The sequence below is a fragment of the Pteronotus mesoamericanus genome, unplaced genomic scaffold, assembly GCF_021234165.1.
Source record: "Pteronotus mesoamericanus isolate MK-2021 breed Mesoamerican mustached bat unplaced genomic scaffold, CSHL_Meso_final scaffold_232, whole genome shotgun sequence".
Lineage (NCBI taxonomy): Eukaryota > Metazoa > Chordata > Mammalia > Chiroptera > Mormoopidae > Pteronotus > Pteronotus mesoamericanus.
The window spans coordinates 26,242,245-26,265,967 of NW_026555311.1; the positions used below are offsets into that span (position 1 = coordinate 26,242,245).

At 36.7% G+C, this 23,723-nt stretch overlaps 1 protein-coding gene across 4 annotated transcripts in view; it reads right to left on the reverse strand.

The window, feature by feature from the left end:
- ARHGAP24 (Rho GTPase activating protein 24) overlaps positions 1–23,723 on the reverse strand; it is a 498,181-nt gene that overhangs the window by 154,966 nt on the left and 319,492 nt on the right. The window contains exon 1 of one of the 4 annotated variants that reach the window (XM_054591786.1): positions 1,282–1,345. The exons of the other annotated variants lie outside the window; for them this stretch is intronic. The gene's annotated coding sequence lies outside the window, so the exon portion shown is untranslated. Of the gene's footprint in view, positions 1–1,281; positions 1,346–23,723 lie in introns of those variants that run through there. 4 annotated transcript variants of the gene reach the window in all.

The following is a 23,723-nucleotide window of genomic DNA, read 5'->3' on the forward strand; positions in this document are numbered from 1 at the left end:
TTGTACTTTGTTTTCAAAGACTACCAAATGGAGACCAATTTTAAATAAAGCTTTAAAATTGACATTAAAAAAAAATTCTACTTTTATCAGTCTCAGGAACAGAACTCAAGACAGACAAGTAGTCTGCAGGTTGAAAATGTGTTTTATTAAGAATTTTTGCTCTTGGCTTCATTTCTGCTGAGTCTGAATTTTCTCAAATATGCTATTGTTCTTTCATTAGACCTACTATTTGAACAGTTGAAGGGCTTTCCGGCATTCCATCATAACTATTTCTCATTTTAACATAGTATCTTCTCCCTCCATTTAAAATTTGATAATTTTTAAATTATTTCTTACTCATTTTATACAATACCAAATACTCACGTGTTTCCCTTTTCTAGGCATGTGTTTCATGAATAAAAACATCCTGTATATTTATTTAGATACAACTATATAATGTATCTCTTTTATATTTGGGGCAGGTTCAGTTTAGTAGCTAACGTACACACTGCTGGATGAAGGCCTGTCAGTTTACCCAGAGCAACCCTGGATTCCGACTGCACTGAGTGTGAGTACGCACTCCATGCCCTCACACACCTGCTGCACTGTGGTTGTACTGTCTTTGTGTTCACAAACAGTGAAGTTCCAAATTCACATATGTTGACAACAAAGCATTATAAGCTGACTGAGTAATTAGAAGTACATCAAAATATAGCAAAGTATTGTTTGGTTTTCTTTGGTTCTCAAACATCTTTTTTTAAAACAAACACATACCACACACACAATGGCCAAGCAGAAGTTTTCATTTTGACAAGCAAAAACACAGAAAACTACCACAGTACTTTTAACACCAGATCAGAACCTAAGTAAGGCACTCCCCTCTCTCCAAACTTTCAACCACTGAAATGTGGGTGAAGCAAATAATATACCACAGCAAATACCAAAAACCTAGTAGTTCAGATTTACATCTAAAGCAGTTTCCATATGCTGTCAAATTAGCACTGGGATTCTGTATATGAACAGCTACATCATTTGGCAGCAGCAATTAGTGAAATAATCCAAGAAAACAGCACCAAACTGATCACATTTCACTTTAAGAAGGGCGCTATGTCCAATCCGTAGCTACAGTTTGACTCTGAAAAGCTGAATGGATCACGTCAGAAAACAAGGGCATAAATAAAACCACATACAGTCTAGGACCTGAATGTGTGGTGATAAAAATATCCCCAAACCATCCAACACAATCAGCAGCAATACCTGACGATTTGTCTCCAAATTAATGAAAAAGCACTCAGCTCTCACCTTGCACAAATACACACTCCAGTGGTCAGTGACAAATGCAAGCTGCACTTGCAGGCTGGGAGACAGAGCAGCTGCTCTGTCCTGATCCTCTTAAAGCACATTCGAGCCAAGCAGGCTCGGGTCCTACCCTCTGTTGGTTCGCTGCAGTTTCTCCCATGACTCCATCATCCAGGAATGGAAACCACTGCCCTCTCCCCAGCTACTGAGCTCAGGTGAAAACGCTGAGTTCTGCAAGGTCACCGCAAGGTGAACACAGGCAAAAGGGTCGCATGAGGAAGAGAAACAGGAGGGATCATCAAGCAAAGACTCTAAGCTCTAGACACCTTGCCTGTCGAAACATTCTGAACTCCATAAATCAGAGCTGTGACAAATAATCAGAGAAGCAGTAAATTTGAGAATCCCTAAATGGCACTGAGCCAATCTGCTAACCTTGGGCCCTAATATCTCTCTCTCTGTCTTACACACACACACACACACACACACACACACACACACACACACACTTCTCTGTATCTATTCTAATTGCCCTGACATACTTTATAAACCAAAAAAGGTTTTGCAAACCCTTTGCAGGTGACAAGGCATAAGGAAAGGTCTTAGAAAATTGAGTATTAGCAAAAATCATAATAAAATAACTACTTGAAGAGCAAAATTGTTTTTTGGTCCATAAATGAATTCATATTAATGAAAGCTTGCTTTTTGTGTAATACTAGAATTATGCACACTCCCCAATATTAAAAAGATAGTAAAGATGTATTTGTTTCAGAAATGACTAGAAGAATTGATTAAAAATTTTCATAAAAATTCCTTTTCAAGATTACTCTTGTCTTCTACATGTTTAATTTGGAGAGGTTTCAAGAAGGCATTTCTTGTCTAAAATATAATCATGCTGCATGTATATGCAGACATGTTTATAAATGGTTCCCTGCAGAGTCTCTTTAGGCTCTTATTTCCCATATTTGGTTTTCCTATCGAAGTAGAGAAGTAACCATTTTTAAGCTTGCAAGTACATTACAAAACATTATTTCTCTTGGCTGTACATTTTTCCTTATAGGCATACAAATATTTACTGATGTTTAGATCAATAGCTTTAATAGGAAATTATTTGAACTCTTCTGGCACTTTCCTCTCCCCTCACCCAGTCACCAACATTCACCAGCCATGTGACTTGAGCAATTTATCTAACCCCCTAGGCATTAATTTGTAATCTATAAAATGGGGATTTATTACCAGTGCCTGCTTTGTTTACCTCCTGGGTTGGTGTGAGGGTATAATGGGACAACATATAGGAGGCGGTTTGTAAATTGTAGAGTGTCAGAATGTACTTACTATATTTTCTTCCTTTCTATTGCCCTAGTTAGTGCTGGGACTAGTGAATTACTTTCTGTGTTTTCAGGAGAACTCCTTGAGCTTCACAACAAAGTGTTTGTTTCAAGTGGGCTATAAATAGAGTTCAAGATTTTACTGAACTGCTGTCCTCCTTGTGGCGGATCTTGATGGCAGTGAGCACATGGCCAGAGTCAATTCATTGTGAGCAACATGAGCTCCATCTGGTCTTTGAGGCAGAACCAGACCAGCTGAAACCCTGATAGAAAACCTTCATGTGTTTGGCTGGTATCACAGTTCGCAGGGTGTCCTGCGATACTCCTGTGTTTGAGGGGCTTCCCCACGGGGATTAGTGAAGGGGAAAGGTTGCGGATGGAATGCCAAGTTCACTGCTGAGTTAATTCAGTAACAAGTGCTTCTGGGCATCCATGCTAATGTTCCTACAATTATGTATGTGTTATTTAGAGATCAAGTTGTTTCAGGTGGAGTTGGGGGTGGGGACCAAGAAAGGGACTAAAAATGTGAGCACCTGTCTCATAAATCACACAGGGCTGGGAGCTTCATGGATATTATCTCAGTAAATCCTCACAGTAACCCCACCAGGTAGCTGTAATTATTTCCATTTCATAGACGAGAATCATCCGTCTGCACACTGTTACCACAGGCTGGTAGAGCTTGAATTACAGTCCAGGTCAGCATGGCCTAGAGTCCCACATGCAGTATAAATTTGTCAATTTATAACTTTGTCAAAAAGAAAATGAAAAAAAGTTTGGTTTTTAAATGATGGGGGTAGGAAAGGCAAGAACACAAGTACCAAGAAATCTCCTTAAGGGTATTTACTAAACGTTAACTTTCATAATAGATAGAGGCAGAGTCTGAACTGCAGCCCCACATGGTACATGTGTCCACTCTCCCCTTCTAAGGAGGCATTCCCAGCTGTATGTGAAACCTTGACGTTGTACCTGCAAGCCGGCAGTCCCATTCATACCAAATCCTCTATTTCTGCATTCAATCCCCTTTTTCCATATATTTGCAATCCTTTTGGAGAATACCAGTCTCTGATTATATGCCTCTGCTTTTAACATTCCTATCTGTGAAGTGCACCATCCAAAATTCCTTCATATAACCACCCTTTTCATCCTCCGCAAATCGAGCTTTAGAAAGAAATCCATAGATTTGGAAGTCTTGCCGAGAGAATCAGTTTGTTTCAGAAATTTTTATTAAAAAGGCATATTTAACTGAACCATTGGCTAAGCGAGTAATAAGTCAAAATAAATAGTGGTTAAAAAGAATAAATACAGGTACTGTCATCTCAATTTTTCAAGTTAAAATGTGAATAAAAAAACAAAACAACAGTATCCTAAATAACCAATCAACCCTCATAAAAGAAGCTGAGTGGCCTTTAGCTGTTTGGTATTCCATCCATTGCTCTTTTTGCTTAGAATACACATTTTGACACTGCAAACCACTTGTTCTAGTGGCATCATAAAAAAAGAGCTGATCTATTGTGAAGCCCGTAGTGACATATGTTACATATGGCAAAGTGAAAAGGCCGCTTTCTCTCATTCTCAAATTCACTTTATTTTGAATGAAGAAAGGATGAAAAAACAATCATTGTTATTTTTTTTTAAATTAGACACTATTGCACTAAGCTTTCAGTGATCTCTCAAGTTAGATATGATAAAAATGAAACCATAGTTTTTGGTGTTTTTTTCAAATTATCATTCAATTCCATTATGGTATTTTGTTTTTTGTACATTACAGCCAGTGTTTGCCTGAGTATAATTCCTCAGCAGAAAAGAAGAGCATGTTGCCTCCTTTCTTTCTGTTTCTTGGACTTTTCATTTCTTCTGTTGGACTTTAAGATACTCAGTTCAGAAACATGTTTTTAAAGAAAAAAAGGTTACCTTAAAGTTTAAACATATGAAGAGGAAAGCAAGGTTATCATTAGTGATCTGGTGGGCAAAGTGAATCAGATGTTTTGGTTTTCTCTTGGGTTCTTGCTGTCTTGCCCAATGATGGCATCTTCTTGATGTGTCCCACTGGCTGTATTAAGCTTCACACAGTTACTCAAGGAGGTCTGGCCTGAAGGCTTTGAAGTCTTTCCACTTAGGGTGGATCTGGATTCATGGATGAGTAGGACAGAGTTGTTTCTAGTTTGTAATCTTGTGAGAGAAAGTGTTTTTCTAACACATTTTTCCCTGCCACTCCCATCAGTTTGATTCCTTTTCTTAGGCCTTAGAAACAACTCCCCATGATAAAATCTATAAGCCAGGGAAATCAAATCCTGTTAAAACATTAAAGGTATTTAGGGAAAAATTTAGAGTAATCTGAAATGTGTAAGCTTTTAGCATGTCCACTACTTTGTCTGAATGCTTAAGATATATGTGTAAAGTCTCAATTGCGTAGTTAAAAATCATGAAATCGAACACTTTCTGAGCAGTCATAATTTACTGTATTTTAAAACATAATTTTGTTTTTTTACTTGTTGGCAATTTTTTTTGTATGCAAAATGATCTATTAATGCCCTTTCTGCTCTAGGATGTGAAGAACCACTGTTCTGGTTTTACTGAAAGCTTTCCTAAATATAGTAAGTGACTTTAGAAAAACAAATGTTTTGGAGTATAAATAAGGGAGGGAAGGGAATCTGAAGACTATTTCTTTGTGAATGCAGGGAAAAGGATTTCTGGGCATTTACAGTTATTTTAAAATGTACAGTCAGGGTCTTTGGAGATACTTGGAACTTTCGTAAAAATACAGTCTTACAGTATAATCGTTACCCCCTCACAGCATGACAGGACATTACAGACAGGTAATTTGCAAAAAGGCTCTTAGCCACCCGGCAGTCTGAGCCTGGTGATTGTAGCCTCAGCTGCTGTTCATCCAGAGCCCTTCAGTAAAAGGTCCTTCTTGAAACCTGGAACACACAGGAACGTGGGTGCTCCAGTTTTCTATGCCTCAGGGTGAAATCTTCCAAAACACCTGTGTCAGTGACCCTATAATATGTCGTAAGAGGCATCTATGATATGGTACCATGGTACCATAGTGATTGAAATTTAGAACACCATGTTATGATTTTTAGGACAACTTATGGTACATTTACTTAGTAAAGAATATTAGAAATTAGTGTGTGCAATGTTATCTGATTTTTGTAATAAATATTTAACACTGCAGAAAAATCTGCAAAACATGTATTGCAATGTTAATAGATTTTATCTCTAAGTAGTTCGAATACAGCAATTTTATTGTCTTCTTGAACTTTTTCCATTTTCTAAATGTTCTGCAATGCATATTACTACCATTTAAGGAAGGAAAGGGAGGGGAGGGGAGGGGAGGGAAGGGAAAGGACCAATGACCCTAGTTCAAGGTGTTTGGGAATCATTTTTGAAAATATATTTCTTGTCAAAGCTAATTCACTATGCTTATAATCTCTGGAACTGGAAAAATTCAGTCTTTAGACCTGTAATGACCATTATTCTCACATTCTGCATTAAAAATATTCATGAATACACCTAAAAAGTTTTGAGGTTCTGCAGTATTACGATGTAAGAAAATATAAGGTAGTGGTTTTATTGATTTTTAGAATAGAAAAAAGGGAGATAGGGAAAACAATGGATATGTGTCTGTGTGTGCATAAGTTCAAATATAGAGAAAATGGATATGGTGAAACTATAAATAGCATGATATACATTCATGAATACATAATCATAGTTTTGGAGTCACTACTTATTTCTGAAAGGGGAAAGGTAAGCTAACAGTATATCTATGACCAAGAAAAGGTATTGTCTTCTCAGAAATGATCTTTCCTTAGCACATATTTCAGAGAGATCTTTTCTGTAATGGCAATACTAACTTCCTCTTTGAGGGTAAGCAGGCTGCCTGGCAGGGAGATTGCATTGCTGATGTCACTTAGGCCTTCTTGCACTTTCATTGGTGTTCTGTATCTTTCTGACCAACTGGGAGCCAGGTGGTAGAGAACTCAGGATTACAAGAAAAACAACCAAACATTATCCTATTAATTAAATGGTAGAGTCCAGTCATTAGTGTATATATTTCTTGGGAACAAAGATGTTGAGCAAAAAAATCTTGAGACCAGTCAAGATTATTTGGACTCAGCCTGAAATTCATCTACCTGCTTATGTTTTATTTATTATTTTGCTGAAATAGTATTTGAGAAACTGGAAAAATAGCAAAACCAAATCCAGAAATTCAGCATTTTATTTTTCAATAATTAAGGCTTAGTCATATTTTTCTTTTTAAATTGAAATAAAATTTTTGAACATGCTCATTTGGAGAAAAAGTTTCATTAGCTGAGCAGGGCTATATTTCAAGAGAACAGGTTTTGCTCTTTAAACAAAAAGTCGACACAAATGAAATTGAAAGCACACTATGCTCTCCAGATATTGCTGAGATAGAGGCTCAAAAGTATAAAATGTGGTATTTTCAAACCAATAATTTCCATTAAATTCTCTTAAGGAAAATAAGTATTGCTTTTACTTATGTTCTGTCTTCATTTGGACTGTAACTAAACAAATTTATATTTTCATTGTCCCTACTCTTTCATTTTGTTACAGTGAAAATTCCAGTTATTTTTGGAAACTAAAGCTTGAATACACTTACATTTTATTTTTATGGAATGAGGTACTATAATTTATTGTATTTCATTTTGGTTGATTAAAAAACAATTGAAAAACTAAATTTGTGCCTTCATATAAAAATAATAGTAAAAGGCCTGTTTATGGATCCTATTTTATCATGAGAAAGATACTTTTTTTAAAGTTTAATCTATTCAGGGGGACTAATCACACTATGTCCCTATTTAAAATTTAGTAATAAGAAATCAAGATAATGGAGGAGTGAATGGAAGTCACACTGACCTCCTCCCAGGACCAATCTGGAATTACAACTAAATGTGAAGAAATCACATGGGACAAACAACTGAACAATAGGAAGAGAGGAGACTTATAACCTCAGACAGACAGAAGAATTTGCATTAGCACAACCTAACTGCCACTTACCCTGGTCTCCAGCAAAGGCAGGGGCAGAGTGGGCCAGAGATGCCCAGGGAGACACTGGGAAGGGAGGCTTGGGGGGAGAACTGAGAGAGTATCCAGCGGGATACTCATCCCCCATGCGGCAGCAGCCGCCTTGCTCAGGCAGACCACTCCCCTGAGTGGCAACAGCCTGAGAGGACCCAATAACCCCTCTCTCAAGAAGGGCTCTGCCATGCCTTGTGGTGCTCAAGCCAGCCTGCTGAGTGCAGAGTGACTAGATTAACAACTAAAGGAGACAGCCACAGACAGCAGATTCCTGGGAGTCTGGAACAGACTGCCTAAGGTCAGACCAGGTCATCATCTGACATTATCAGAGGCAGATCTAGAAAGAAAAAACAGTGATCTCCTGCCATAGAAGTTCACACCACAAAGCCAGGAGGTCAATTTAAGAAGTAGATGTAAAAAAAGAAGAGTCTCACAAATAACAGGAAGACAAAGAAACAACCCCCAATCGAAGGGAAAGGAGGAATTTCCACAAGAGAACTGAATGAAAGAGAGGCAAGTAAACTATCAGATATTGAGTTCTAAACAACGGTTCTAAGGAAGCTCAATGAGCTCAGAACTCAGAGAGAATTACCAAAAACTGCAGGCAAACTAAGAGGAACTTACTGCAAACTATATCAGCATGACAAAAAGACATAGAAACTATGAATAAGAGGCAAGAGGAAATGAAGAATACAACTTCTGAATTGAAGAACACGGTAGAAGGAATCAAAAGCAGGCTCAATGAAGCAGAGGATTGAATTAGTGAGCTGGAGGACAAGGTAGAAAAAAGTTCCCAGAAAGAGCAAGAAAATGAAAAAGAATAAAAAAAATGAAGAGTCATTTAGGGAAATGCAGGACAATGAAATGTAATAATGTTTGTATAATAGGAATACCAGAAGAAGAGGAGGAGGAAGGGATAGAGAACCTGTTTGAAAACGTAATGATGAAAAACTTCCTTAATTTGAGGAGAGAAAAAGACATACAAGTCCAGGAAGCACAGAGGGTCCCATTCATGAGGAACCCAATGAGGCCCATTCCAAGACACATAATCATTAAAATAGCAAATATCAAAGACAGAGAATCCTAAAGGCAGCAAGGGAGCCCCAGTATAGTAATACACAAGGGAGCCCCACTACGGCCAGCAGGTGACTTCTTAACAGAAACTCTATAAACCTCAATGGAATGGCAAGAAATATTCCAAGTCATGAAAAGCAAAGGCCTGCAACCAAGACTGCTCTACCCAGCAAGACTCACAATTAAAATAGAAGGTGAAATAAGAAGTTTCCCAGACAAAAGAAGGCTAAAAGAACATACCTCCACCAAATGATCATTGCTAGATATGCTAAAGGGACAGCTTTAAGAAAATGAAGAAAAAGAGTCTATGAATACCCAGTTCCTTTCACAGTCACTAATACTTATATATTACCAATATTTTTAATACTTATTAATCTGATTGTGACAATGATGTGTTATGTTTAGTATTTGCTGAAACTAAGTCTGTTTTTGTATATTTCTTGCCCATTCCTATTATTTTTAAAAAGCTTTAAATGACTTTTTGGTATTCTTTATCCATTTTTTGACTAAATGTTTGTAGATTTTTTCCCTAAAAAGAAAAAAAAAAACCCAAAAAACTATTAATCCTTTTTTAGATGTGTTGCAAATTCTTTCCTATTCTATTACTTGCCCTTTAACATTTTTAAATATATATTACTGTATAGTCATAAATGTTTAATATAGTCATATTATCAATATTTTACTTTATAGCTTCTGGGCTTGACTAACTTTACTTCAGAGTAAGAAAAATATTATTTTTTATTTTCTCCTAAAATTCCTTACATTTTACATATTGTTTTTTAACTCACCTGAATATTTTTTGTATAATGTGTGAAATAGGGCTCTATATTGGTTTTATTTCAAGTAATAGTGGTCCATGCACCTTCTTTGTTGAATAAGCCTTATTTTCCCCATTGATCTGAAATATCAATTTAACCATATATTACACTGTTAGATACATACATTTGTTTCTAGAATTCTCATTTTATTTCATTGATATACTTTATTATTTCTGTGCTGGTGTCATGTTGTTTTAATTGCTGAAACTTTATAATGGATTTAAATTTTTTAATATTTTATAATGGATTGTGACATTTAGATAAATAAATAAATAAATAAATCTGCATTTTTTAAAAAAAGGAACTCCTACCTTCTACAACAACATGGATGGAAGTGGAGAATATTATGCTAAGTGAAATAAACCAGTCAGTGAAAGAAAAATACCATATGATCTCACCTATAAGTGGAATCTTTTCAACAAAATGAACTAATGAACAAAATAAACCACAGGCATGGAAACATGGACCATACTAAAAGTGACCAGAGGAGATGGGGAAGGAGGACAGTGGTGTGAAGAAGGGGAAGGGACTAGACAAAGGACATGTTACGAATGACTTATGGACATGGTCAACAGTGTGGGAATTGACTGTGGGAGCAGGGGGCAGGGTGGGATGGATGGAGGAAGGCAAAGGGGGAAAAATTGTGACAACTGTAATAGAACAAACATGATTAAAAAAATAAAATTAAAATGTACGAAAAAATTAGCACTATTATTATGACAACTTTGTTTAAATTTAAGTATCTTAATATTAAAGAAAGCAATAGCTACACCCCTTTCACAGTGTTTTTCTGTATCTGTCTACATACATACATATAGATATTTATTCCAACCTTTATCCATGTGTAGAGCTTTATATACTTATAGCCATAGTTCATATACATAACTTTATTTACCATATCACTTTGATTATTTTATGAGCATTTTCCTTGCATCATCAAAATGAGATATTTGGGAAAAAACTTTTTAAATTTCAAAATATATAAGTAAAATCATTATTATTTTTGTTATTTTTAAATGCATGCATATTATTTTATATTAATATGATATACATTATTTATTTATCCCCCTATTGTTGGGCACAAATTTTGCTGCCAATTTTTCTAGTAAAATTATACTATTATTTTACTAAGAATATGTTTTTCTGCAGATTTATTTTTTCAAAGTCTTCTCTTAGAACAAATTTCTAGAAAAAAAATCACTGGGTTAAAAAATTTATTCTAATTAGGAGCTTTGTTTTTAGGTGCCCCCAAATCTGGCATATATTGGTTTTAACGCATCTCTTTATGGGATGGAGGGTGAGTGAATAAGCAGTTATAATTATTTGTTATAGGTTGTGTTGAATATTTTAATCCATATGCTAATTTTCTGTTGGTCTAAGTTGTTTATGCAAAATTTTGTGGCCATGTTATCTTTATCCCTAGAACAAGGATGAAGAATAAGTATTTTACCTCAATAAAACATTAAATATAACCCTGGCTGGTGTGGCTCAGTGGACTGAGCACCAGCCTGTGAACCAAAGGGTCGCTGGTTCGGTTCCCAATCAGGGCACGTGCCTGGGTTGCAGGCAAGGTCCCCAAGTAGGGGGCACATATGAGGCAACCACACATGGATGTTTCCTTCTCTTTCTCCCTTCCTTCCCCTCTCTCTAAAAATAAATAAAATATTAATTAAAAAATCTGCCAATATGTCTTTAAAAAAACATTAAATATAGGTGATACTGATGTCATAAGTTTCATTTATACATGCCAATAAGTCCTAACTGACTATATAGTCTGTTTACAAAAACATACATATTACTCAAAGAACCCAGTGTAATTTTTATGTGATAAATTCCATGTGTGGATTCTTTGAAGCTTTCAAAGTACTGGTACATATTGTAGTATTAAAAATATTCATTAAAATTAATGATGGAAGAAAACAGTCATTGTTTCCATGTGACAAAATTCATGCATCATTTATTCATTAAGAAGCATGCTTAAAATTATTCACATTTTACATTTTATAGCTTTAATGATTATTTAAAAATGGTATTTTGATACTTGTTCAATTTTGTCATTATTTAAACTTGAAAAAATAGAGTACATTATATCAGTCAAAATGAATTTGTACTCATATGTAAGCTTGCTTTCTTAAACTGAACTTCAGCTATTTCAACAGAAAAGTTTAAAGGAATTATACTCAAACACAAGGCAGTATTTTCATTCCATAAGTCTGCAATAAAACAGATCATAAGGACATAAGATCTGCATATGCAAAAGAACTTCCTTAATACCAGTAAAATTTTGCACTAATATATTTTCCTTTTTTGCCTTTCTTTTCTCTACCACTGCCAATTTTGACAATGGGAATTAGAGGAATACGGGAAATCTATGTACCACCAAGAATCAGCAGCAGATGGAGAGGTGTCCTGCGCTGGTGGAAAGAGAGCTGGAATGGGAGGAGTTAAGTGGAGTCTGTCACTTCCGGCTGAGCAACCCTGGGCAAGCACATCACACCCCCTCCCTCTGTCTCCTTTTCCTTACCTGTCAGATGAAATTTCAGTCAGAATGGACGTTAAAATGCCAAATAAACGGAGGATCTAAAAATTGTCATTATATGATAATCTGCACTAAATTTTATGAATTTGGTGGTATATTGATTTTGAAATGAACTCCATGAGTTTTATAACTAGTCAAGTATAAATAATAATGCAATACGAAGATATTACCATCATGTCATACCAATATTTAATCATAAAACAAAAAAGAAAGGAATGACACATAAAGCCTGAATATATAATCATTTCCATACAGCTTTGCAGTCGCACAACTTTCACACTGGCTCAATAGTCATTCTCAAAATATTTCTTCTGGTAACTATTTCCCTCCACAGGTCACATGACATTTCCCATTAAAACAACAAAAAGAAACTATATAATGACAGACAGTCTGCTGAGAAGAGGGCTAGGTGACACCTTGAGAGAGAGGGGAAGGACAGGAATGAACTAGTGAGGGCAGGCAGTACTGGAAGCAATAAATATCTCTACCATAAATGTTGTTAAGTGGCTGCAGAGAAGGAAACAAACAGATTTCACTGAGGTAGAAGAGGGCCTGCTGTAGTTGAGCTCTATTTCTCTGTAATGAGAAAATACATGACCTAAAACTAGTTTTTCACTTTCTCATGGAAGTTCTAAATGGTATCATTGTCGATGACATTAGAAGCAGAGGGATGCATTTGAAGGGATCTGCCAACTGAGGTCCTTTTGATGACACAGCCAGTCACTGCCTGCTGTGGTCATACACGTTTCTGTTCTGGTTTACATGGCCCCAAATTAGGCTAAAATGGATAAGAGTATGAAAAGGCCCGTGTGACATCAGAAGTTTCTTCACAACCTTTCTGAGGAAAAAAGCAAATTATGGAGCAGAGACTTAGTAAGTATAAATATTTTGATTTCACAGATAAGAATGGAGCTTAGGAAATTCAGTGTCGCTGTCCTCATGTCAATGTCCTTCAGTAAGTGCTCAGTAAGGCAGCATTTTCTCAGCTCTAGTCCAAAGAGGGACAGTGGGTTGGATTGTAATAGCTAACATTATGGGAATATCTGATACTGATCGTGCTGCCTGAGGATTTTATCCAAACAAAGCAATTAGCTGACTGGGACAGATTCCAACCCAGACCCCAGGATGTAGGGTACAGGGCTATGATTTTGTATTAAATATCTCAGTAAAAGTCTTTATGTTCAAAGGATTATCTTCACCTAGTGTTTTACTTGGTTTTAATAAAGATGATCAGATGTGAAATTCTTAATTCTAATAACATGAATTCTGTGGGGAAGTCGCCACTTTTCACCTAAACATTTCAGTAAGTGTTCCATGCCTACACTCCGTGATGTCCTCTCCTAATATGAATTCAACATTTTACTTCTCATTTAAGGATATAATGGATGTCTATCAAGCAAGACTAAAGTTAAACTGTTTAGGAAACTTTCACTTTGAAGAATTAAACTATAAGTCATAGTTAGGGATTGTGCATTTGAGGACATCAGCACCCACAGGTAAAAACTACCTTGTGACAAGGTCACAAAAATATGAACATTTGAGTAAGGCCAAGTAAATACAATGAGATTTTCCTTATAGCTGTTATTGCCACTTTACTATGAAGCTCTGTCTCATGATTTCTACCCAGGTAGTTAGGTTGTTTTTCCCTGTTGGTAGAGATCAGTGCTCCAGTTAGTCACAGCAAGGCAGTGTATGGGTAGATAAATCCAAATAAACCGCTTCCCTATCACTCCTATGCTTAACTGCTAAGCGAATATTGAGGTGAACTGATGTAGTTACTATTCTGCCGTGGTCTTTGGTCTTGGTCTTTCCAATGAACAGCATGACTGTTTTTTATTTTGATCACCCTGGAATGAGGTAGTTCCTTTACAAAGAAAATAAACCCAGAAGGAGGCTCTCAAGGAGTAGAGGAAGAAACTCTTTTCTGCCTCTCAGGCTCGGGTCTAGAAAGCCCCTAAAGTAATAGGTCCCAAAGTGGCACCGGCTACATTAAAACAGAGACGGGGCCATGGTGTAGTGGACACAGATCGTTCTGGAGATTAGGTATTTCTTGGCTTGTTGTTTTCCTTTGTTTCCCACGGGCCCTTTGTAAGAACCCAGTCTTATGCCAGGTGTTCTATTGGTTATAATAGGGAAGGCTGTACTGAAAATTATTAAAGCATGAGGCCTTACGAAGTTGTCATGGGATGACTACAGATAGCGAACACAAACCTGTCTGCTGAAGGGAAGGGAAGGGAACTCTCAGGGCTTTCAGGAAAAAAGAACTGAAGCTATGTGGCCCCCTGTGAGACTGTATCTTTATTGCCAGACAACATGGAGAATCTGCTTCTTACTGTGAAGGCTGGGAGTAGTTTTCTTAAAGCAAGGGAAGATAATTTTTTGTTGTGGGAAGAAAAAATTTAGTTTACATATTTGTATTTTGGGTTAGATTTATCTAGATTTTGAAGAAAGTTTGAATTAGTGTTTTTGGAACTTAGTGGGTGTTATAACAAATAATCTTAAGTTGAAGATACTTCTTTCATAGTTATTAACCTTCTCCCCACCCATGAACCTACATTTGATAGAAACAAACAGCCAGGCTTATTTTAATTAGCTATTATTATCTAATAATCATGGGATGAAAAAGATATAGAAATGATTTATTTAAAAGGTAAGAAATTCTCAGTTACTTGGAGATCTGATTCTAATTATTGAAAAACATTTATTATAAAAGAAAATACTAATTATGTCAACTGTTTTTATTATGTATCTCTATACATACATATTTTGCACTATAGAGTGATATGAGCATATTTGGAAAAGATGCTAAATCAATTTTGCATACAGTACATATATTGACTTTTCTCTAGACCATCCTGATAATTTTGAACTTATCCACATGACAATAAAACATGTGAAAATCTTCTCCAATCTGTGAATAGTTGCTCTTAATTGGGGTTGCATCCTCATTATTAAAATTTTCTATTTTTTACTTCATTATCAGTGGAATAAAATGATAAACACTTAAATGATGGCAACAGAAAAATAAAATTTTATAGTATAACCAAACTAGAAATTTTGTCATAAAGATCAAGTAGCATGAATATAAGAGGCAATAGACATGGCTGATAATAGGACGACCTCCTTGCATACCAAGTTTCTCTGGGCTGAGGATTTCATTGCTCTTGACTAGGACTCTGTTTCTATTCATATTCACCAGCTGCTGGATCTCAAGTTCCAGGGTAAACTCACCCCTCTGATGAAAAATAATGAGGAAACATCTGCTAAAATTTATATAACTTTAAAATTACTAAAAATATTTTATAACATTTATAATTCAGCATCTTGAGACAAAGTGTTTTTGACCCACACTAGCTATATCACTAGAGATCATTTCAAATACTGACATTTTTAATAGCCAGTAAACTTCTCAAGGAACACACAAAAATCTTAAGATCTCAGCATTAGAAAAGATGCCAGTGGCCATGTAGTTCAAATTTCTCTCTCATTGTTAAGTTAAAAATATGGATTGAACAATGTTTTTTCTTAGCTCACTACAGTAGACCCTTAATATTGGAAAAGAATTGTTCCAAACAAACATTTCACAAATACAACAATTTTGTACAGGTACCTTCAGGAACCTTCAGGGTCTCATGAAAAGTAAACCCACCAAATAAATCCTGAGAAGGTAGTGATTAATGGATTTATTACCTTCATTGCTCTTCTCTGTGTTGATAATTTTAATAACATATAATTTTTGTGACAATACCTCACATTTCTAGTGAACATCTGTTATATAAATTGTATGGCTCTCTAACTAGAAGAGAAATGACACGCTAGAAACATCTTTGTTAGATTGGGTTGAGACAATGAAACACTGGTGTTTAACTAGCTTGTGTTAAAACAATTTAATATTTTTACTAGAACTATTTATTACATTTGCTAAGTGCAACAACACTATGATAGATTAGGTAACAGAAGTTTGAAAACAAAAGATTTTCTCTTTAATATCGTTGGAAAATCAAATTGTGCAAAGAAAGTCCAGAAAACTGAGGCATAAAACAGCTAACTGAGTCCCCAGGATCACTCAGCCAGGTTACCTACAGGAAACTGCAATTAGTAACGCAGGTCCTCTGGCCCCAGAGTGCCAGCTGCTGCTGCACGGCCCTGCATTCTGGAACACAGCGATGCACACGCTTGCACTTTGCTTCAGTTACGGCAGAGAACAAAACGGATCGCCTGCTGCGAGCACCGTGTCCTTCCGGAGCTCTGGCATTACTCAAGATATCATCACTGTTATTTCACATGTGAAGAAACTGAATCGTATAAAGGTTAGGGCCATTTCTCAAAGTCACAGTGCTATTTTGTGCTGAAAATCAAAGATCAAGAAGATATTGTCTAACAAAGTTGGTAATTCGCTTATATGAAAGGCAAGGCTAAAATTTCAGTGAAGGAAATTTCAGTAATAATGTTTACCACTTATTGAGCATTGGTTAGGTTCCCAGGATTTTACCACATTCTTATTTTCCTCCCACCAGCCCTGAAAGGTAGATTCTCATTTTCTCTCTTATTATAATCCTCATGCTACAGATGAGAAAAAATGAGTCTCAAAACTTTAAGTGGGTTGCCCAAAATTATATACCTAGCTAGCAATCAATCATGATTTAACTCCAAAGACTATTTACTTTAAAATATACCTTTGGGGAACCCCAATTGATATTTCAATAATGGGGATTGAATACAAGTGAGAGAGAAATCCCTTAGCGCGGCCCACCTGTCCCCTGATCTCCGCCGTCCGTTCCTTCCAACCCCCACTCACTGCTTCTGCTTGTGCCCCTTCTCCTCCTCTGGTCTGTAAAGGTCCCTCCTCACCATTATTTTAAATTTTCCTTTATCTTTTAAGGTTGCCTCACTGGGATACTTTGTGAGCCAGAAACTTTACATGACAATAAACGGTGTTAGAACTAAGCACTGGAGGGTCCTGAAATGGATTCCATCCTTGAAAGAAAAAAACAAAGACTGGATGCTAAAAAATGTTAAATAAATTTGCATGTATATAAATACAAGGTGCGGCACAAAGTAGGTTTACAGTTTGTATAAAAAATAATACAATAATTAATAAATGATAACATAAGAATAAACTGTTTTGCATACTCACAACTGTAAACCTACTTTTATGCATGCCTGTATATTCAGTTACATTGTAACATTTTGTAAGCGACTAAGCCTTGAACAGAATAAAGTAATTCTGTCTCACTTGGAATACTTGTTTAATGAATTACTTAAATAATTTGTTTACTGGCTCTGTCATTAATACCTTGATATATAAATCTCTATATAGCTGGCTAGATATGATTGTCTCTTTTCTTAATTTTACATAACAATATCTTTGTCGCCTCAATTCAATAGAAGAGCTCGCTTGGTTTTTAATTTACATTCCTTTTAGTACCTAACTCAGAACCCCAAAATGTTAATCATGTTGATAATGGTGGCTACAAAGATGTTAATGAAGGCTTATAGTTCTGTACTTAGTTATATTATAAACTTATAGTTTATTTATAGTTCTTTAACTAAAGAACTGTTAAGCCTGTTTATAACTAACTATATTAATAGAAGGCCCTTCTGTCCTAAACCAGTAACTTTTGGGGCTGGTATCTCCCTTTGTTTACCCAAGACTGTATGTAACAGGGTGTTATTACGATTTTCTACCTAAGGCTTATGACAGTCACTCTGGTGACTGATTAGACGTGGGAGGAGTTGTGTAGAGGACTGTTTAATGGCCCTGTCTATGACTTCCAGGAAGGGCACCATCTCCAACTCTTACGTAACAAAATGATTTTTGTCCACAGATTCTTTTCCAAACACTACCTTCTTTCTGTCACCAAAAAAAGTCTTTTCTTTTTTCATTTTTTCTTTTTTGTTTTACATAATTGCTATTCCTTTATTCCCCTTGGGTCTTTTTCTTTCATAATTAAAGCAGTAATTGCTATCATGTGGACATGGAAACTGCAGAACAGGAATAAAAAATATTCAAAATATTGAAACAAGACTGAAAAAGAGCTGCCTCACCAGGGCGAACTTTCTTTCTAGACTCATAGTTCATACTCTCTAGCTGATCACTCTTGATCTTCTCTCTGACGACATTTAAGAATAAAATACTATGAACAGAGGCAGAGGAAAGGCGGAGTGAAGGTATTACCACACAATGTCTACAGACCTAGCTTCCGGACCACATTCCCTGGAAGAAGCTAAGAAAAGCTGGCATCCAGGAGGATAATTCATTTTACCTGAAGAAACTCAAATGAAATACTTCTGTCGGAGGCAACTGAAGGAACATTGGAGAGAATATGGTGTAAGTGACCGAACATTAAACCAAGAAAGGTGAATGTGGCAGAGTGGTTAAGGCAGTTTAAAGGAAGCTGAGTCAGAGCACAGTGCTGCTCCGAGCTGAGGAGTCACCACCTGCCTACACACTGAAATGTCCATTCATCAGCCCTACGGACTTAGCATTGAGAGCGTTGCTTTATACTGATGCCTGCTACATAACTTTTTCAAAAAGATCACATGAAATAAAAAAAGCGTAATTTTAGAATTGTGGGAAACATACAAGAATGCTGAACATCCAGTTTCTTTCATTACAAGAACAAACAAACAACTGTGTAAAACTGTCAACAAGTAAATAAAAATATGTACAAAGGTTAGAAAGGAAAAACTCTTCTGCTCTCAAGAGATCAGCATGCTGTTTATAAAGGCCCAGAGAAGGGGAAATGTTTGGGACAGAGTGTCGCGGAGGGAGGAGAGAGAGAAAAGTGCTTGGAGGAATAGAAACCAAAGTTGCTGACATCAGGGTAAGCAAAAAACCCTGAAATAGTGAGACCTAAAATGTCCCAGGGAGATAGATAATCAAACCAGAGAAGAATGGTGACATGATATAGTTCTGGGGCCAGCCCTGCGACCCCGAGGCTCCAAGGCTGGACATAGGCCCGAAGCCTCCAGTAAACTTGGAGCAGAAGCAGCAGAACTAGCCACCATCAGAAGATTACATGACAGACACTGATCATTTCGCCCCGGTTGGGTTAAAGACCTGAGAGTCCTCGCTATTAAATTTTAACACAGCCCCAGTTTGGGGGAACAGAAAGATGATGTGAGGAGAACAATAATGTGTAAGATTGAATTTTTGTTTGTCCAATATCGTGGTGACTTGGATTTCAGAGTTTGATTTAAGGTAATTAGAAAAACAATGAAATTGTTTGGCACTGAATCAGTAGTGGGGTAAAAATTACATTGTTACAGGTAGTTATGTCACCAGCACTGTTGGCGGCAAAACTGGACCTCAGTTTTAAGTTTGGCAAAGAAAGGATTCAGAGCCAAAAACTCAAATTATAAGAGGAAGGTTTATTTAGAAAGTCACAGAGGTAGTGGAAGTGAGCCAGCTGGTCTGTGTTGGCTCAGGGTATGAGTTACAGAGGCAGAAGAAGGGTCCTTGCTGCTTAGGAGAAAGGCCGAGGGGAACGAGAAAGGCATGGGCAGGCCCCCAGGAGGGAAAGCGAGCCCTGGGTTCTTCTCTTGAGGATTTTAAAGGCCAGAAGTCTAGGGGAGGTCTAAGGGAAAGATCTTAATAGAATATTCATTGGCTTTATGGTGATGTACCAAAATGAGATTTATTCCCTTGCCTTCATCTGTTCTTGGGTGTGGTTGGCAGGAATGGCAGTAACTGTCTGTTATCTACCTCCCTGAGTAGGGAGATTTAAGCAATTTACTCTCTGGTTTGGGAGTAGAAGTATAATAATCCATTTACTCTTAAGTCTCCCTGGAAAGGGAGATTTTTCCTTCTTAACCCTTGTACATACTTTTATTACAAAACCCTTACGGAAGATAGGGTTTTGAGATTTACTAAATTGCTGTAAACTGCTTGGCCATTTTCTATCTGTCTCAGTTATACATTTCACAAAGTACAATGGGCTTTCTAGCTTGAACTCAGTAGCATAAATTGGAAATATCTCTCTGACATTGGGTACCTTTGATTTAATTAAAAAGGTAAATATATGTATATTTGTTCTAGAACAGTAAAAAATGGGTCTTTTGTTAAACTAAAAAGTGTATCACATATTTTTCTCTAACACCTGAAACATGCAAGGGTTTGTTCAGATTAATATAAATATGTTAGGAATGAAAAAAAGCCCAGTGTAGCAAAATGTCTGTATTTTGAGACAGTCATACTAAACTTTCGCTTAGTTATCTAACTTTTGGGTTATATTGGATTCCACTTTTATGGGTGGAAAATCGGAACTAGAGATTCTTCAAGTAAATTTATGAAAATAATAATTTAATGAGGTGGTGAAACATTTTTCTTTTTAAAGTTTTAATTTCTTATCTCTCATTTTTGTGCTTGTTATCAAATATCAAGGGATCAGGTAGCCCCCTTCTTTTGAATTCCTAATCCAGCCCCCAGTTTTAAAAAAAAGTCACTTCTACAGGGAATGATTGTTATACAATTGAGTATGTCATATGCCTCCGGCATGTTAGGACTATTTCACAAAGCCTCCTCTCAAACTTACTGAGAAGTAGAATGTGTAAGTTTAGACCATGTATTACATGGTTGTCAAACACTATTGCCAAATACAAAGTATTTTCCACAACGACCCTGCTATACACACTAAGCTGCAATGAACTTTAATTTTATCAGCAGAAACCATTGCTTCTTTACTGAGAAACAGACAAGAGTCTCCTGGATGCACCTTTTCTTAAAAGCTGCTCCAAACTCCCCTCATCCCAGAATGAGTCACCCCAAGACCTGTCTCTGTGGCATGCAGATTGTTCTGAACTAAAGACAACTGTAGCCAAACGTCCAAAAGATACTTCTATCTCTCCCTGTAACTACTTAGAACTTAAATTAGGGGCCTTGCCCCTCAAAAGATGACTAGAGATAACCTTTTTTGACCTATCTGTAAGGCAGGGCACAAACTTTTATTTCCTAATGTCTGTTCTTCTTGTCATCCTGAATGACCCATTGAAGTCCCCAAGGTGCATTACCTCAGCCCTAGCCCAGGATGTTTTATGCACCTCAACCCCCATTTCTACTTCTGAGCCTCTCCTGCCTGTGGGGTCCTGCCTCTCTCATGTGTGTGGGTTTCCCATACATATGCCTGTATTGAATCTGGTTACTTTCTCCTGCTAATCTGTCTCATGTCTATTTGATTACTGCACCAGCCAGAAGAATCTTGAGGGGAGAGGAAAGTTTCTTTCTCCCCCATAAGTGGAAGCCAAGAATGATGATTTGCAACTAATTTATCACTCCTTCCAGTCAAGAGTGAAACTTATTCTCCTGGGAACCATCAGACTGAACCAAATAGGAACAAATTTACTTTCTAAATCCAAAGTTCATGTTTGCTGAGGAATCTTAAAAATATGGTCAAATGAAGCAGTTAGATGAAGTAGGCTGATGGGATGAAATGGATACAATGCCGCATGTACAAAAGACAAATAAGAGTGTGTGTGAAAAAGAGATATTTAATCTAGGATCCACAGATTTAGCATAAACAGCCTTCAGAGAGTCTCCCTGATATCATGTATAAATTCTGTGATTATGTGCACAAGTGAATTTTTCTAAGGAGGTCACCTGGACTTTACATTAAATTTCCAAATAGGTTTGTTAAAAACAATTGTTGAGGGTTTGGGCATTGCTGGTTCTGGCTGACCTCTTCTTGAGGCTCAAAGTTTATCAACATGACTCTTTGCAGAACTTGCAAAAGTAGTAAGTGCTAATGGGGCATTAACAAGAAGCCAAAGGAAAAATGTGAAGCTCAGGAAATTTGCATTTTAATTCTGACACACCTGAGCGAAGTATTTGAAATCATAAAGCCTTTGCTATTAAGCCTACACAGCAGAAGAATCATTTGTGATCAAGACAAATTTTAATATAGTCCCTAATCAACACAGCTGAGGAGAGAATTTTACATCTTTTTATTCCAGATGGTGCCATTATATCAGAGTTCCACTCCTTGGTATGCTTAGTTAATTAAAGTCCTTACTGTTTGTTAATGGCAGATTTGTGCAGCAAAAATTACTCTGGAACAGATGTCGACAAATTTGTCAAAGCAGCTGGGTAATCATCCTGACTGCTCTGAAGGACTATTCCAACTCACCCACACTGAACTCCTGCAAGACCTAAATATCACCTGTGCCTTTACTGATTTTAAAAGGAAGGCGAGGGGGAGGAGTGGCAATGGGAAGGGGAAAAACAACAGCAAGACCTTTGGTTAAAGTCATCTACTTTGCAAGGAATATTCAGTAATGAAGGCATTCTATCAGTTTCCAAGGCAAAAGTATTTCTCTTTTCAATTAAATTTATTGCAGTGACAATGGTTAATAAGATTATATAGGTTTCCAGTATACAATTCTATGATACATGACCTATATATTGCATTGTGTGCCAACCACCCAAAGTCAAATCTTCTGTCACCGTATATTTGACCCCCTTCACCCTTTCCTAACCCACCACCACCCTTCCCTCTGGTCATCACTATACTGATGTCCGTGTCTATGAGTTTTTGTTTGTTTGTTTTTCTTACTTGTCCATTTGTTACTTTCAGTTTTATATTCCACACACGAGTGAAATAGTATCATTCTTAACTTTTTCTGTCTGCCTTATTTCACTTAGCATGATATTCACAAGATCCATCTACGTTGTCACAAATGGCAGTATTTTATCTTTTGTTATGGCTCAGTAGTATTTGAAAATAACTCATACAACTCAACACCAAACAAACGATCCATTTAAAACGTGGGCAGAAGACCTGAACAGACACTTTTCCCAAGAAGATATACAAATGGCCAACAGTTATCCAACAGACACATGAAAAAGATGCTCAACTTCACTAGATATTAGGGAAATGTAAATCAAAACTACTTTTTTTGATTTTTTTGTGAGGTGGCATCAAAACTGAGATACCACCTCACACCTGCTAGAATGGCTATTATCAACAAGACAAGTCATAACAGGTGCTGGAGAGGTTGCGGAGAAAAAAGAACACTCATTCCCTGCTGGGAGGAACGCAGACTGGTGCAGCCACTGTGGAAAACAGTATAGAGGGTCCTCAAAAAATTAAGAACCAAGTTACCATATAACCCAGCAACGCTTTTACTGCCTATCTACTCCAAAAATTTGAAAATTTATTTGCAAAAATATATGCATTCTTATGTTCATTGCATCATTATTTACGGTAGGCAAGATGTGGAGACAACTGAAGTGTTATTTGCTAGGTGACTGGACAAAGAAGATGATATATTTTTGTGAAACTTTCCTAATAAATCTCACCAACAGCTGCCTAATTAACATACATTCCTGCTTGCTGTAAATTTGCAAGTGAAATAAACTTTTATATCTTTGTTCTTGTTTTTTTCAGCTTATATCCGCAACTAAGATGACAGCCTATAATAAGCAGAGATTAAAGAAAAAAAAAGGTGAGAAGCCATTGATTAACACAGTAAACAACCAAAGCTATGGCAGGTAGTTGGTCTCACCTCCAAAGCTCTATGGATTGATCTTTGGATTCAAAATTGCAGTGGAGGTCAGGGGTGGGCAACGGTTGCATGCATTTGAATCCTGTCTGTTCTTTGGCAATTGTAATACACCATATATAGCTAATGTTATCAAGAGAAAAACCC